The sequence below is a fragment of the Fukomys damarensis genome, unplaced genomic scaffold, assembly GCF_012274545.1.
Source record: "Fukomys damarensis isolate Sample0158 unplaced genomic scaffold, DMR_v1.0_HiC HiC_scaffold_6, whole genome shotgun sequence".
Classification (NCBI taxonomy): Eukaryota; Metazoa; Chordata; class Mammalia; order Rodentia; family Bathyergidae; genus Fukomys; species Fukomys damarensis.
The window spans coordinates 36,219,449-36,234,499 of record NW_022900918.1 but is presented as its reverse complement, the minus strand read 5'-3'; positions in this window follow the sequence as shown (position 1 = coordinate 36,234,499).

Below are 15,051 nucleotides of genomic sequence, written 5' to 3'. Positions count from 1 at the left end.
TTTTTGGTACGGGGGATTGAACTCAGGTCCTTGCGCTTGCAAGGCATGCTACCGAGCCGCTGAGCTAAATCCCCGGCCCTTAAGGTAATTTTATTGATATGCAATGTTTCCTGGAGGCATTGATTTTATGATGAACTCTACCCTTACAGATCCAGTAGATGTAGCACAACTGGTTTATTAAGATCTGTTGTGAAAATGAATTCCTACCATGAGACGAGATGAAGGAAGGCTAAATATACAGCTCCTGCAAATTTCTTTGTATTTTCTGAATGATCTACATCAGCTATGACATAAATAAAGGAGATTTTTTTACCTATTTTTCAATTGAAAAAGTAATACCTGCTCATCTTTGGAAACTTAGAAATCATTTTAGAAGCTTATACAAATAGAATCAAAACCCATTAGCATTTTGAACGTCTATTTTCAATATGATATCATACTATGCATATTACATTATGTCTTGGCATTTTTCAGACAACCGTTTAACTGAAATTTTTCTATGAGGGATATTCAGACCAATGTGATTTTGACAACTCTCTAATAATACGTCTTAAGAACACCACCATTTATTTAACCAACTTCATATTTTACTTTTGAAGTGTTTTCATAATTTCATTTAAAGATGATGAAATAAAGTTAAATATTGATTCATCTTTTAGAAAACTTGTGGGTATTTCTTTAAGGCAAATTCCTAGTATAATTTCTGGCTCATTGGAAATTGACATTACACTGTCTGCCTCGGATACCATGCCTTTCAGAAACACTGGACAATTTAAACCCACAGCATCAATGTCCCTTTTCAATCTTCCTCACCAAGTGGGACATCTTAGTCATTTTAAATTAATGCAAATGGAATAATAGACTTCCATATTCAGGAGGATCCAAGCACCTTAACAGGAAGACAGTCATTTGTATACTTGCATTAGTCAGATAGGGTAACTGCTGTTAACAAAACATCAAAATGTCACGATGTCAAACAGTAGAAATTTGCGACTTACTGACAAGCACAACAGCTCAGGCCAGGGCTCCAGCAGCAGTCAAACATTCATTTAGGAAGTCTACACTCCATCTATTGTCGCTTCTTATAATGCCAATGTCCACTACAGTGTCCAAAGGTTTGGCTGGACATTTTGCCTTTCGTCAGCACTGAGGGGGAAAGAGAGAATCGCTGTACACAGGAGAAGTCCCAGGTCAAGGCCAGGACACGAACACGTGCTCACAGATTCCCTCTTGCAGAACTTGGCCAGAAAGACACACAGCTTTGTTCAAATTCATATTAGTATGTGTTTGCAATACATAATCATTACAGTAAGGGGAATTGGTACATCTACATAACACATCTCAATTTTTCCCCTTTTCCCTCTATGTCCTTTTTTGGCCAGGATCAAATTCATTTATTTAAATTATGAGTGCTTACAAAGTTGATTAATTATTGTGCATCCAGAAAAACAACCAGATTAATAGGCCAAAAAAGCATATAAAATGAATAAGACATGATACTAAATCAAAGGACACTTTTAGACACATTCTCCACTCTGAGTTACAATAACTTTTTGCTTTTTCTCTGTTTTCCAAGTATCTGTTTGTCATACAACACTTTAGTTATATACTGAGTTTCTCGTATAGCTGAAACCATGTGATAGTTAAGCTTGTGCATCTTATTTACGTCACTTAACATTATGGTCTCGAGGTGCATCCATTTTCCTACAAGTGACTCAAGTTTATCTTTCACGGCAGAGAAGTGCTCCACCACCTTGAAATACCACATTTTCTTCATCCATTCATGTGCTGAAGGACATACGGGCTGCTTCCAAGACAGTTTTACCTGTGCTCAAGAACAGAAGGCAACCAATCTGTTGTCTCTGCTACTAAATATTCAAATTTGTTTTTGGTTTACTCTACATTCAGCCTATTCACATATAAATGGAACACTGAGTCACCATACACATGTGATTATAGACCTACCCCTCCTTGCTTCTCTTTCATTACTGTCTTGTGTGCTTTTTCTGCTTTTATTTTTGTTGCCTGGATCAAATTGTTATTCATTCATTTTTGCCTCATCTGATTTGAAGCCCTGCTTTTTTTCCTACTCCAGTAGTGATTGCTATCATATATAGAATTCAATAAGACTAATTTGTCTATTTCCCCACAATGGCTTTCTAAATTTTCCATTTTACCCCCAACAACCTCCACCCCACCCCATGATAAAACTTATAGAATCCTTTCACTTTCTCTTTCTCTTACACTCTCTCTTTTCCATAAATTCTATGCCTCTTCTAATAAATAATCTAAGGACACTCAGATTTCTCTGCTTTGATTTGTTTCTTTGTGTATAGAAGATCCTTTCAAATCTGGCACTGTGGAAGAATTAGATCAGATAATCCTTTGTTGGGGCACTGTCCTGTGGATTGGAGGATGCTTAGCCACATCCTACCCTGAGCTCACCTGATGCTAGTACCACCATTCACATCTGTGATAATCAAAAATATCTCCAGACATAGACAAATGTCCCCTATGGTGGAAATTATCCCTAGTTTTGAACCACTGGCCAAGAAGCTTATCAATTTAATTTTTCTCTGAGAGTGAGAAGTATTTTACCAGGATGAGGCTAGTTATGTGAATTTCTATAAATTTATTTATATATCCTTCAAGTTAGGCAATGCTTTTAAAAATTTCCTCTGTTCCCATGGCCTGGGGCTTCATGGAGACTCTACTCCTCCAGCTGAAGCCCTTGAAGGAAGATACAGTCCTTCTTACCCACATCAGCCCAGACACAATAATGAGAAGGCTCAGCCTTCAGATTCAACCTCATTTGGCTTTTAAAGATCAGTAAAACACAAAATTCATGAGACAAAATCCAAGACAGTTGAACTCAGAGAAAGAAACAGTGAAATGGCATCTACTGTGGGATGGAGTGTGGAAATGTTGGGGAGAGATTCTGAACAAAGGAGAGAGTTTCAGTTGGACAGTGGAATAATTTTAAGAGATCTGATACACATTGCCGTGATCCTAGTTAATAACACTGCAGAGTATACTTGAAACATAATAACAGTAAATTTTTTAAAATGTGCTCTTTAAAAAAGGGCACATTTCTCTGTTGATGTATAGGTTAGTTTGATTTAGACACTCTACAATAAGCACATATCGTAACATCTTATCATAAGTCACAATTGTATTTACTTGTCATTTCCAAAAGTTTTAAAAAGAAAACTCACATAAAGTCAAAGCATACCTTCTCCTTTTATTGCCATCCTGAAAGCCGTCTTTCCTTTGTCTCCTAAGACTTCACCAAAGCCAGCAGCCCCTGCCACAGCAGCCACTTGTCCAAGAAAAGCAAATTGCTTCAGAATGCACTGTAGAGCATAAGGAAGTTACCTACAGATCGCCATGTTCCAGAGTCACCTTCAGAATTTATTTTGAGAGACTTGCTCTTGAATTGAAGATTTGAGAAAACTCAGGAAAGAGAATATTCCATATCTAAAACTTGCTTCAATTTACATGACTATAAAATAGCACCAGAGCCACAAAATTAAATAGGGTCGGTTTGCAAGTGATATAAATTAGGTTAAAACTCTAAAGAAACCAAAAATTATTTCATGCTACTATGAAAACAGGGAAGACATTGAAGGCAGGCTGTCCCTGACTTATGACGATTCTGCTTAAGGTTTTTTTTGTGCAGGTTGTTTGTTTGTTTTTGTACTGGGGATCAAACTTCGGTCCTTGCACTTTCAAGACAGGCAGAGGAACCCTGAGCTAAATCCCCAGCCTTCTCTTAAAGTTTTTTCTTACAATGGTGCAACAGCAATACATATCCAGGCAAAATCGTGCCTTGAATTATGAGGTTTGGTAATCTCCCTGCCTCGTATATGTGGAATAAGACCCTCATTATGCCAAGCTACTAGAGTGACAGCTGCACAGTCGTGATGGAAACAGTTCACACCCGCTGAGCCCTGTGTTGCTAGACAGTAGTGCTCAATAGTTTAGGGGTTCAAACGCCTTTTCCATACAGTAATATTTTCAACTAACAATGAGTTCATTGGTATCTAACTCCATCATAAATTGAGGTATTTCTCCACTAGAAATAAAATCTCTCTCTAGTGTTGAAATATTTGTCCACAGGCTTACAACCCTATACTGACATAAAAGGTGTCCACAGACACTTTGTCATTAAACTATGTATACATACAGAAAGAAGCACTAGGGATAAAACAACTGTGCCATTACAAAATAAAATAAGACCTTAAATACAACCCAAAAGAATCACCAATGTAAAAAAGGCTTGATCCCCAGGAGTGACTGATAAATTAAATATATTCAAATAGGTGCTAAATGAAAGAATAGTTTCTTATATATATACAAAATACAGTCTAGGTACAAAGGACAGAATTTGTCATTTATCAGAGACAGGAAAATAGAAAGTCAGATATCGCTATCAGATTTTCCCTTATCAGAGTAAGTAAGGAAACACTACAAATACCCAAAGTAGAAGCAATAATGACAAAAATGTATGCTTTTGTTTGACTGACAATGTAATCAACCTTGTGAGATCTTCGTTAAAGGTCAGTAAAAGAGCCAAAGGGATGTTGTAGGTCACACACACATGGGCATGTTCCTAGCAATAATTGTTACACATGAGTTTTCAAATGAGCGAGGACTATCTGCATCAAAATGTGCAGTGGATTTTTTTTAAACAGTTTTGGCCGGCACTGCTGTCTTCAAATGTCAAAGTCACTCATAGATGAGTGGAATTTATGCCATGGCAGGAAGGAATTTGATGTGCCACTAACAGTGTGTCACTGAACGGGCCAGTGGGCACCCACAGGAGGAAAAGTCCATCTCATCTCCCCCGAAAGTGGAATCTGCCAGCAGAGCTGAGTCGTCTGGACCCACACAGTGAGACAGCCACACTCAGAGGGAGGGGAACAGGCTGGACTTCGGCCTCAGTCACTCAATCAACTCCTCCCCATAAACAGGGAGCCTGCCCAGTAGTCAACCCCACCAGGAGCCGTGGGGCTCAAGAGGGAGAAGGAGAGGAAGCAGCTGCAGATCTTAATATATAGCCCTGGGACTCCAGGAGATTCTTTAAAACGACACGTGGGAATTTCCATAGTGGTTGCACCAGTCTGCACTCCCACCAACAGTGGAGAAGGGTTCCTTTCTCCCCACAACCCCGTTATTGGTTGATTTCTTGATAGCAGCCATTCTTTGTGGGGTGAGGTGGAATCTCAGTGTTGTTTTCATCTGAATCTCTCGAATGACCAGTGATGTGGAACATTAACCACTATGGAAATCAATATGGAGATACCTCAAAGATCCGGGACTAGAGATTCCATTTGACCCAGCCATCCCTCTGCTGGGTGTCTTTCCAAAAGAACAAAAAGAATCATATCACGGTGATGTATGCGCACCCATGTTTATAGTGGCACAGTGTGTAATAGCTAAAACTTGGAAACAGCCCATTTGCCCATCAGTTGGAGACTGGATAAAGAAGATGTGGATTTTCTATAAAATGGAATACTACTCAGCCATACAGAATGAGAAATTAGAGTCATTCATAGGAAAATGCATACATATTGAGGATATACTCCTAAGTGAAATAAATAAGTCACACATGTGTAAATACCAAATAGTTTCTCTGGTGTGAATAAACTGTAATAGTACATAAGATCCTAATGAGATAACTGACATTGTGAAATGGGAAGAAAAGGGCTAATGGTATAGGGGAAGTGGAAAGGGTAGGGAAAAGGTAATAAGGGAAAAGAAAAAAATAGGAGAAAATGAAAAAAATGGAAATGAAGTGTTTGTAAACAGGGAGGGGAGGAGGGGTGAAGGGAGGGCCGGGACAAGGGGAAAAATGAGAACCAAGACCACCTGTCATGTAAAGGTACAAGATCCCAATAACGAATGTAACTGTACTGTATACCTAAAATAAACCAATAAACCCAATAAAAGAAAAAAAAAAGCACATGTAAGGAAGGGTCCTCAAATCTGCAAGGTGAAATCTACTCTTGGGGGTTCTAGGTTGGGCAATTTCTAGATTTCTTTGAAAACACTGTTGTGAAAGTGCAGTCTCAGAAACCTAGTAGACTGTGGAGATTAGGAAATACATTCCTTTCCTGTTGTTTTTCACATAGTCTGACACAAAGAAGTCCCAAGACTGCACAATTCTCTTGGAAATAAATCTCGAAACACCGCAGATGCACTACCCCGTGGGGCGACTAGAGGAGATAATGAGAGATAAAAACTGAGTACGGAGCCATTTACATATCACTACCTGTGAGGGGTGTGAGGCCCTACATAAAATGCTAATTTGCATGATTTCTTTAGCATCCCGGGGTGGAATGCAAAAGCTGAGGGGATGCAAATCAGCAGGAAATAATCCAAAAGCCTGACCACCACCATCATCATCATCTTCTCCTCCTGCTCCTCCTTCTTCTTCTTCTTCCTCCAGAGTTATTGCTTTTGTCAAATTAAAACCAACTGAACGCTAAGCCCTAAGGTCAAACTCTGTGAGGTCTTGGATGAGTTCTTGAACCTAAGTTCGTTATGGCTCAAATGACAACGACAACGTCGACTGCCGTTGGTGAAATGTTTCTAACACGCACAGCCTAGCATTACAGCGGAGCCCAGATTTCACAGGGGTCACATTCCTAGGGCAACCGCAAATTATGGAAACCCGCGAATCTCAGATATGGTCCACAAATGCTTATAATGCTATTTTTAAAGTTTAAACCTCAAATATGCTCTGTCTCCCACAGCTACATAATTTAATTTAATAAAATACTGAATTAAAGCCTTAGAAGGTTCAAAGTGTTTGATGGCAATTTAGGGCCTTAGGAAGAAGAAAACCGAGAGCATCCCACAGCTACACATAGTACAGCAAGCAGCCTGTTAGGAGACGGGGTAAGGGGAAGCAGCAGCCAATCAGCAGCAAGAACTGAATAGTGCTCACTGATTGGTTACTTGCAAACTTCCCACCCCCTCAAACCCACCCACCCCCGCAAAAAAAGAAAACCCAATTGCCCAATTGCTGGGGATATTTGCAGTTTCTGCAAAACTGTGAGGCTTTCCTGAAACAATTTTTAGTTAAGTTCTAAGGAAAAATCAGTGAACATGAACAACTGAGGCTGTGAACGCTGAACCATGACCCCACAGGGGTACGATGTATTTCTACGACATTCAGGTGGGGCACAATGTATGCTGTTGGAGAGCTAACGAAAATTTGCTACTCAGGCCTTTCTCAGGTGAGGATGGGCGCGGTTTGCCATGAAGACCTAACTTGAGTGAGGGCTTCGTTGGTGGGCATCAATCCACACTAGTGATTTTGTAGCAACTTACTTATTTTCTGCCCCCTGAATTTGGCCAAATCTGTCTTAGAGTTTCCTGTTGTGTAGGACAGCACAAATTTTCTTAGTGAACAAAAACATAGTTAGAAAAATGCAGGTTTGGGTCAAAAGGAGGCAAAAATAAAACAGCTACATATACATTTCCAACACACTCCAGCCTCATAGAAATGCTTGGCCATGGGAGTGCCCTGGGTGGCCCAACCCTCATTAGTCAATGAAACAACCTTGCCAGCTAGGCTGATATTCCTCCAAAGAGGAAAGTCATTACTGAGGTCAGGCAAGGAGGAAAAAAGCATTTTCCTAAAAAGCAGACCAGTCTCTAGACAATCTTGCCAGAGAGGGTATCTGGGCATTCCCTGGGCTTTTTCTTTTCTCTCCTAAGGCTTTATTTAGCACTAGTGAACTAGAACCATCCATTAAAAAGGGGTGGAGGAAGACTGAAAAACAAAGAAAATCAATTAAAAATTCATAGATACAAAATTGCAGAAATTATAAGGATCAGCAACTCTAAAGAAGTGTTTTACACAACCCATATGCATTCTTCAAATTATGCAAATGAACTTAATGAAGTCAGAATTAATTTTAAAGGTGCACAATCCACCACCCACCTCTGCAGGCACAGAACTCTCCAGGCACGTGCTCACTCGGGTCTCTGTTAATCAGAGAAGGTAACATTTTAACTCCCAAGGATTTGGGTAATCAGCCAGAGAAAAAGATATCTGAGCTCTGACAGGAGGCCAGAATGATTTACCTTTCCATTTGAAAGATCATGTGCATGGAAAGAAATACGTGAATCTTTGATATTTCCCTTGATGAGACAGAGACCTATACAAAAAGATTTCATCTCCAACTGCCCCACCATCTAGATGCAGAGATTCTCATAGAGAAACCAGTTTTTTACTTCAAATACATTTATTTTCTAACTCTTCCTATAAGAAAAGAGGGTAAAACGCAAGAGCCAAAAAGGTAGAAGTGAAGAAAGGAAAGGCAAAAATATAGAACTAATAATATATACAATGTCATGAATTTGCTCTAACTCATAGCAAAGTGAGGCTATATTAGTGTTTTCATAGGAGGTAATTATAAAGAATTAGATTTTAAATATTTTCATGTATTATAAATACTGCATCTTTGGAATTCAAATCCAAGCTGAACTTTTCAATGTTTCAAAATATATATGTGGTCGTTACCGGGAGTTTACTACAGTATAATCCACTTCTATTAAGCTGCTCAAACCAGTGAAACACACCTCTGTGCCTTCTTTCTATAATCTGTTTCTTGGCTATAAATGTCCTCATTTCATACAGAATACAAAGGTAAACACTATGCTGCTTCAGCTAATTATTACAAAACCCCGATTAGGAGAGTTCAAATCAAATGCCAAGGGTTGTGTGATGTATTCATAGCACCATCAATACAGACTAACTTATGCATGTTCAGATGTGATTTACAAAGGTGATCAAAACTTTCATTACAGTGGCCTATAAAATATTAGCCTACAGTTTCTGGAATGCAGTTTTCATCATTTTCCTCTTATGACCATACATCAGTTATGGGAGCACAGCATCATACTGGAGAAAATAAAATGCAGCTAAGTAAAAATGGCAGAGTTAGTGCCCTTTGGGAGCTCATAGTTAAAATGGAAATATAAGCTTACCCTTGAGAAAAGACAAGAGGAAATGTGCTTAAATTTATAGAAACGGGGACAAAGTAGATTTCCCCCTGCTCTTACCTCCCTGACCTACCCATGAGGTTGCTAACTTCCAGTTGTGCCAGAGAAGAGAGTGAAAAAACAAAGACACTTCATAACTTAGCATGAGCTGACCCTGATGCTGAAAAAAAGAAAAAAAATGTGTCTCTATCTACCTGGGCCTTCCTCTTTCAATTAGACCCGTTTCTACTATTGTCCCAGCACCAACAGAAGTTTAAAAGAAGAGCTCCATTATCCACCATTTTCACACAAAGTTAGAAAATTAATTGTTAATAACAGTTGGAAGACTCCGCTGGAGGTCATAGCAATAGATCCCTTGACACTGTAGAAATTAAGACAGTTGTTTATTTGGAAAAACACTCCAGCAGTTTTGCAATCACCTCATTATTGGCTTTGGGATCCAGTTTCATTCTTCATTTCTCCAAATGAAGTCATCAAACCAAACCCAACCAAATTGCGTCCAACACAATTTGCTTGAAATACTCACTCTCCATGTGTTGCAAAGCCAAACTTATTAGTGTAGAAAAAAAAATGTTTCTTTTCTTTCCTCTTTTTTTTTCTACCCGTATGGAAATGTAGAAACATACCAGGCCAGATTGAATCTCAGCTCACCATTTTACCACCAGCTACTAGAACTTCAAGGAAGTCCTAGCTGTTTTGAGGGGTTTCTCTTCATCTATAAAGTGACACTGTACTTGAAGATTAGGAATAATGGATGCTAACGTAGAAAAGGAACACAGCGAGCAAAATGACAGAGAACTAAGCTTCTAGAGTTCTACATACAGGAAAAAGAAAACAGCAGAGAATAATAATCAGAAGAAAGGGAAAAGAGTTAGATAAATAAAAGTAAGGAGTTAAAGAAAAACATTAATAAAATAGAGTAGAGACTGCAGGGGGTTAAAGCCAAGAAAATACCTTTATAACATTAGTAATAAATTCTCAAACATCGAAGCAAATATTCCTTTGCATGTTTACTTTATACTTCATGGGAAGGTTTTATCTGCCCAGACAGGAATATTTTGCATTTCCTTTATTTCCTTCTGTATTCAACTTCAACACAGCTTGGTCATCTAAAGATCTACGATAGTTATATTCAGTGAATATAGATGTTGAAAGGGACTATAAATGCACATGAAATAAAATAGCATCCCTGGGGTTCTTTTAAAGACAAGGGAAAGAAGTCGGGAAGCGAGCCATACTGGGATTCCTGGAGACCCGGGAAATAGAAACAACATAGCAGAGAGGCAGGCAGAAAGTGGGGGGTATGCACCAAAAGGCTAAGGAAAAAGTTATGGAAGGCATGAAGTAGAACAGGAGCCTGGGGCTGAGGACGGCCTGGACCCTGCTCTAACTACATTGGCCCAACCATATCCCCATATTCACCTGGATGGGAAATGGTGGGGATAAACAATGTCTGAACTTCTGTAACGTCTCACGTGCCTAGGATATAGCAAACACTCAACAGCTGTTCATGGCTATGGTGATGATTTTTTTTTTTTTGCATCAAGAAAGTCATTGGTCAGCAATGCGGAGAAGAAGCAGACAATGGGTATATTATGGAAAGGGAGCCTCAGAGAAAGTCCAGCATCTTAGCAGAGTAAAACTGCATTGCTCCAATGAGAAGGGTGGAACTTCCAGAGGTGTGAAGGAACTAGAGCTAGAAGAAGCTGGAAAAGACCATGGGAGCTTGGTGCTCTTCCAGCTCTGCACCTCACAAATGTGGATGTGGCCAATCCCAGGGCCCTGTGTGCACACTCTGTCTCCTGGCCAGAGCTGAGAAGGAACTGGTGTAGCCACCCCCCCATCTCTCCCCTGCAGCAGGAAAGGCAGAAGAGCACAGCCATGACTCATAAGTCACTGGGTAAGTCTGTCCCTAACAGAGACAGAGAGAGGAACATCTAAGTTCACAGGAGGCAGTGATAGGAAGTTGGCATGGTTGTTGCTGAAGACTCACTAACAGGCAAAGTGATTTCCCTCTGCCATTGCCACCATTTAAAGGGTTTGCTCAAAAGTGAGGTTCTTTTGTCCCCTTCAGCACAGATCATTAGAGCAAAGAGTGACACTGAAGTCAATTCAGTATTTTTAATACACTAGAAACTTCAACTGCAAAGGCAAAGTAATAATAATAAAATATTTCAATACGTAAAAGAAGATACACAAGAGATCTCTAAATGGAAGGAAAGAAAAAAGTGGAAGACAATACACACTTTTGAGAAAAATTAAGAAGCTGGAAATAAACAATACCCTTATATATTTAATTTTTAAGTGAGCTCACTTATTTTCATTAGTGAATGTGCAGTCTTATGAAATGAACTGTTTTGAATATAACTTCATTTTCTTCTCTTGTTTTTTCTACTTGACTTACAAATTTTACTTGCACTAAACAGATTAATGACAATTTAAATCAAGTTGAAGAACTAACTTCTTTGTTATTTTTGATCGCTGTAAAGCTTGAGGTACGTGTCAGTGTTTATTGTTTTTATTGTCATGAAGTGATGTATTTTAAACCACACAAATTATTTCTTTTTTTGAGCGTCCAGCTGATCTGTCTCCTCACTGTCTTCTGCCATGACTTTTTGGTGTAGGTAATAGACGTGTTCACTAACTTTAGCCACACTTGCATGGTATTTTTGCACATTCATGCACATTTAGTTAATGAAGGAAAAAGCCGTGTTGAACTCTGAAATTTATGCACTTACATTCCAATTACTACTTTTCACTCATGATTTTCACCAAGCTACTACTATGGCTGAACAGAAAGGGAACATTGCTTTTTATATTTCAGAGTTTATAAGCAACATCAGACTTCATAATAAACATGCAAGCCTCTGTAGAAAGAAGGAATTGTATTTCGGTAAACAAGTGTTCTTAAGCAAGAAATATAATATCTTCCAAGTCTCAAATTCTAACCTAATGAAGAAAGCAGAGTCGTGCTGAGGCCAAGAATCTGGGACAAGTGAGACCGAAGACATTTTTCTTTGCTGTAGGTTATTTCTACTATAGATGTCTATGGCAAGAGGAATAGGATCAGGATACCCCTTAACTATGTTTGGAAAAAATCGTGTGTATGAAGCAGCTTCCTGTTTATTGCTACTATATGCAGCCTCTGAGAAGGGACCTATGAGAGAAAGTGGTTAAGAGTAGTTTATCTGTGACTCTCTCACTGTTGCTGAAGACTCACTAACAGGCAAAGTGATTTCCCTCTGCCATTGCCACCATTTAAAGAGTTTGATCAAAAGTGAGGTTCTTTTGTCCCCTTCAGCACAGATCATTAGAGCAAAGAGTGACACTGAAGTAACCTCATGCCCTCTTAGGACAAGATCTGCCTCTATTCCCTATGCTGCACTCTCTTCTAGCCAAGAGACCGACAAGAAGTACCCAATCTATGAGAAAGACCTGGGACCTGTTGATTACTAACGTAAAAGACCACATAGCCAACATTTTCGGTTTTGCAGTCTGTGTGGCCTCTGCCTTTACAACTATTCAGTGTAAAAGCAACTTTGGACAGTATGTAAGTAAATAAATGTGGCTGCCCTCCAATAGAACTTTATTTGCATAAGCAGGTCCATGGCCAAAGTTGTTGACCTCTAGTTTAACGCACACAATGGCAGTCATTTATGCATACACAGTCTTAAAGAGTTCATAAGTGGCTGGGGGTTGAGTGTAATATTGTAAGGTCAAAGTGGGGCTGAAATAACAACGCCAGGGCAGTAGGTCTCCCTGAGGCCTGAAGGATCCATCCTGCCAGAGTCTTCTGGCATCTCATCAAATAACTCCTGATTCATGACTGCTGGCATTCTCCCGCCAAAGGTTGATGGAAGTTATCAGTAGAACTCCCTAGGCAGAGAGTCTTTCTCAAAACAGTAGCAACCTGAATGTCTGACTTATTAGGAGATTCAGTCAATGGGACACATCCAAGAGGTCAGTCATGATCTCTGTGATATCTAACATATTATCATAAAATGAGCATTTCATTTGTTGTATGTGCCTAAATGAGCCACACGATGCTCTGGTTTTTTTTTTTTTTTTTTTTTTTTTTTTTTTTTTTTTTTTTTTTTTTTTTTGGTTTACCATTGTTTCTGCATGGGATTACGAGGTTGCTTCTAGATGAGGTAGAGATCTGAGACAGTGGATTAAGTTAAAGCAGGTGATCTTCTCCAGTGTAAGCCTGCTCCACCCAAACTGCTGAAGGCCTGAATAGAACAAAAGACATACAAGGATGAGTTCACTCTCTGCCTATCTTCAGTGTTTGACTGTGGTTTTTCCTGCCATCATTGGAAATGATATTATCTATTTCAATGGTTCTCAAGCTTTGATTCGTACTAGAATTATAGCATCAATTGTCCCACTTCCAAATTGTGAATCTTGAGAATTTGCAGCTTTCATAATTAGATAAGCCAATTCCTAATATTGAATTTTAAATATTATACAGATAATATTTGTGTATTAACACATGTATTGTTGGTGTGGCTTCTCTGGAGAACCCTAGGTTCTGCATTGAAGTGACAGTTAAGGAAGGTCTTGGTAGATAAACATTTGGATTGCAGATGTCCTGTTACAAAGTAGTTCATATTTTAATTTTGGATGGGTGAGTGAGAGAGAAATCAAAGATTATCACTACTAAATTTCTTGCTTATTCAGATGACATGATTATAGTTTGAAACAGTTTGGGAGATGGAGAAGTTTAAAATTGAGATATTTGGGGGGAACTAAGTAGAGAATACAAGTAGGTGGTTGGATATAAATTTTAGACCTCAGGAGGAGAATGGTGATAGAAATAAAGTCCGAGATAGAGATTGGGGGTAGGAGATGTTTGAAAGTCAAAAACATACTATTATTATTATTATTATTATTAGGGGAAGAAAGTAAATAAAGAAGAAAGTCTAGAAAGGAGTCCTGGGGCGCTCAAACTAGGCAGCATAGAAAAGGGAAGGACCCATGCCTCATTGGGAGAACCTCTCCTTGTCAGTATGCTAATGTGTCCTGACTTAGTTCGTTTTCCAACATAGTCTTCTCAGAGAATGTGCCATTTGCACAGGACCATAAGTATACTTGCCCACTAGACATATCAGATTGCAAAAGAGAAGGAACCGTTTTGGATTAAAACGCTCACTGTGGCAGCCGCAGTGGAAATGAATTTCAGGAGACCAATACCAAAGCCGAATAATTCATGAGGCCGCTGCAGCGATTCCAACCAGGCAGAGCAGTACCTCCAGTGATTCCCTGCTCTTCTGGATCTCCCCTCCCTCCAACCCAATCAGTCTCCATTTCCAGCTGATCTTCTTTATCTGCCCTCCGTGGAGCGTCACTGTCCCCTGGGAAGCCATCTTTGGCTCTCGTCTAATTCCTGATACTCTCATTGTAGCAATCTCGTAACAGCCTGAAGCCAGGCAAACCACAGCTATGTCTATGACGACAAAACTCCATCCACAACTCCGTTTCTTCCCCCAAGCCCTTGGCTCGTATTTCTGATTGTCTGCTTCATCGCCGCTATTGTATTTCAGATGGAATATAGCCAAAGCCGATCTCACTACTTTCCACCCACAGCCTACACACTAAATTCTCTCCATTTGCCAATGGCATCCTCTACTACCCAGGCAACCACGCCAGAAATATGAGAATCATCTTCGAATTTTCAATTTCCTTTACCTCCCACATCCAATCTGAGACCGGAGCCTGCCAACCAAACCCCTATCTCGCTCTCAAATTTGTCTTTTCCTCCCTATTCCCATGGCTGCTACAGATTTTTCAGGATCTTTTGTCTTGACTATTTTAAGTTTTCTAACTGTTCATAGGACGAGATTTCCACAAGATATTCCATCCACTTTTTCTCCTTTATTTTCAGCCTTTCAGTGCCAGGCTTGTTGCCTCTGACAATATTTTACAAAGATATTTCTTCCAAGTATGGTCTCAAGGGTCCTGGATTTCCTCATGAAATTACAAATTGTGACTTTCAAAGAAAATCTAAAACATAAATATAAGCAGATTCCTCAT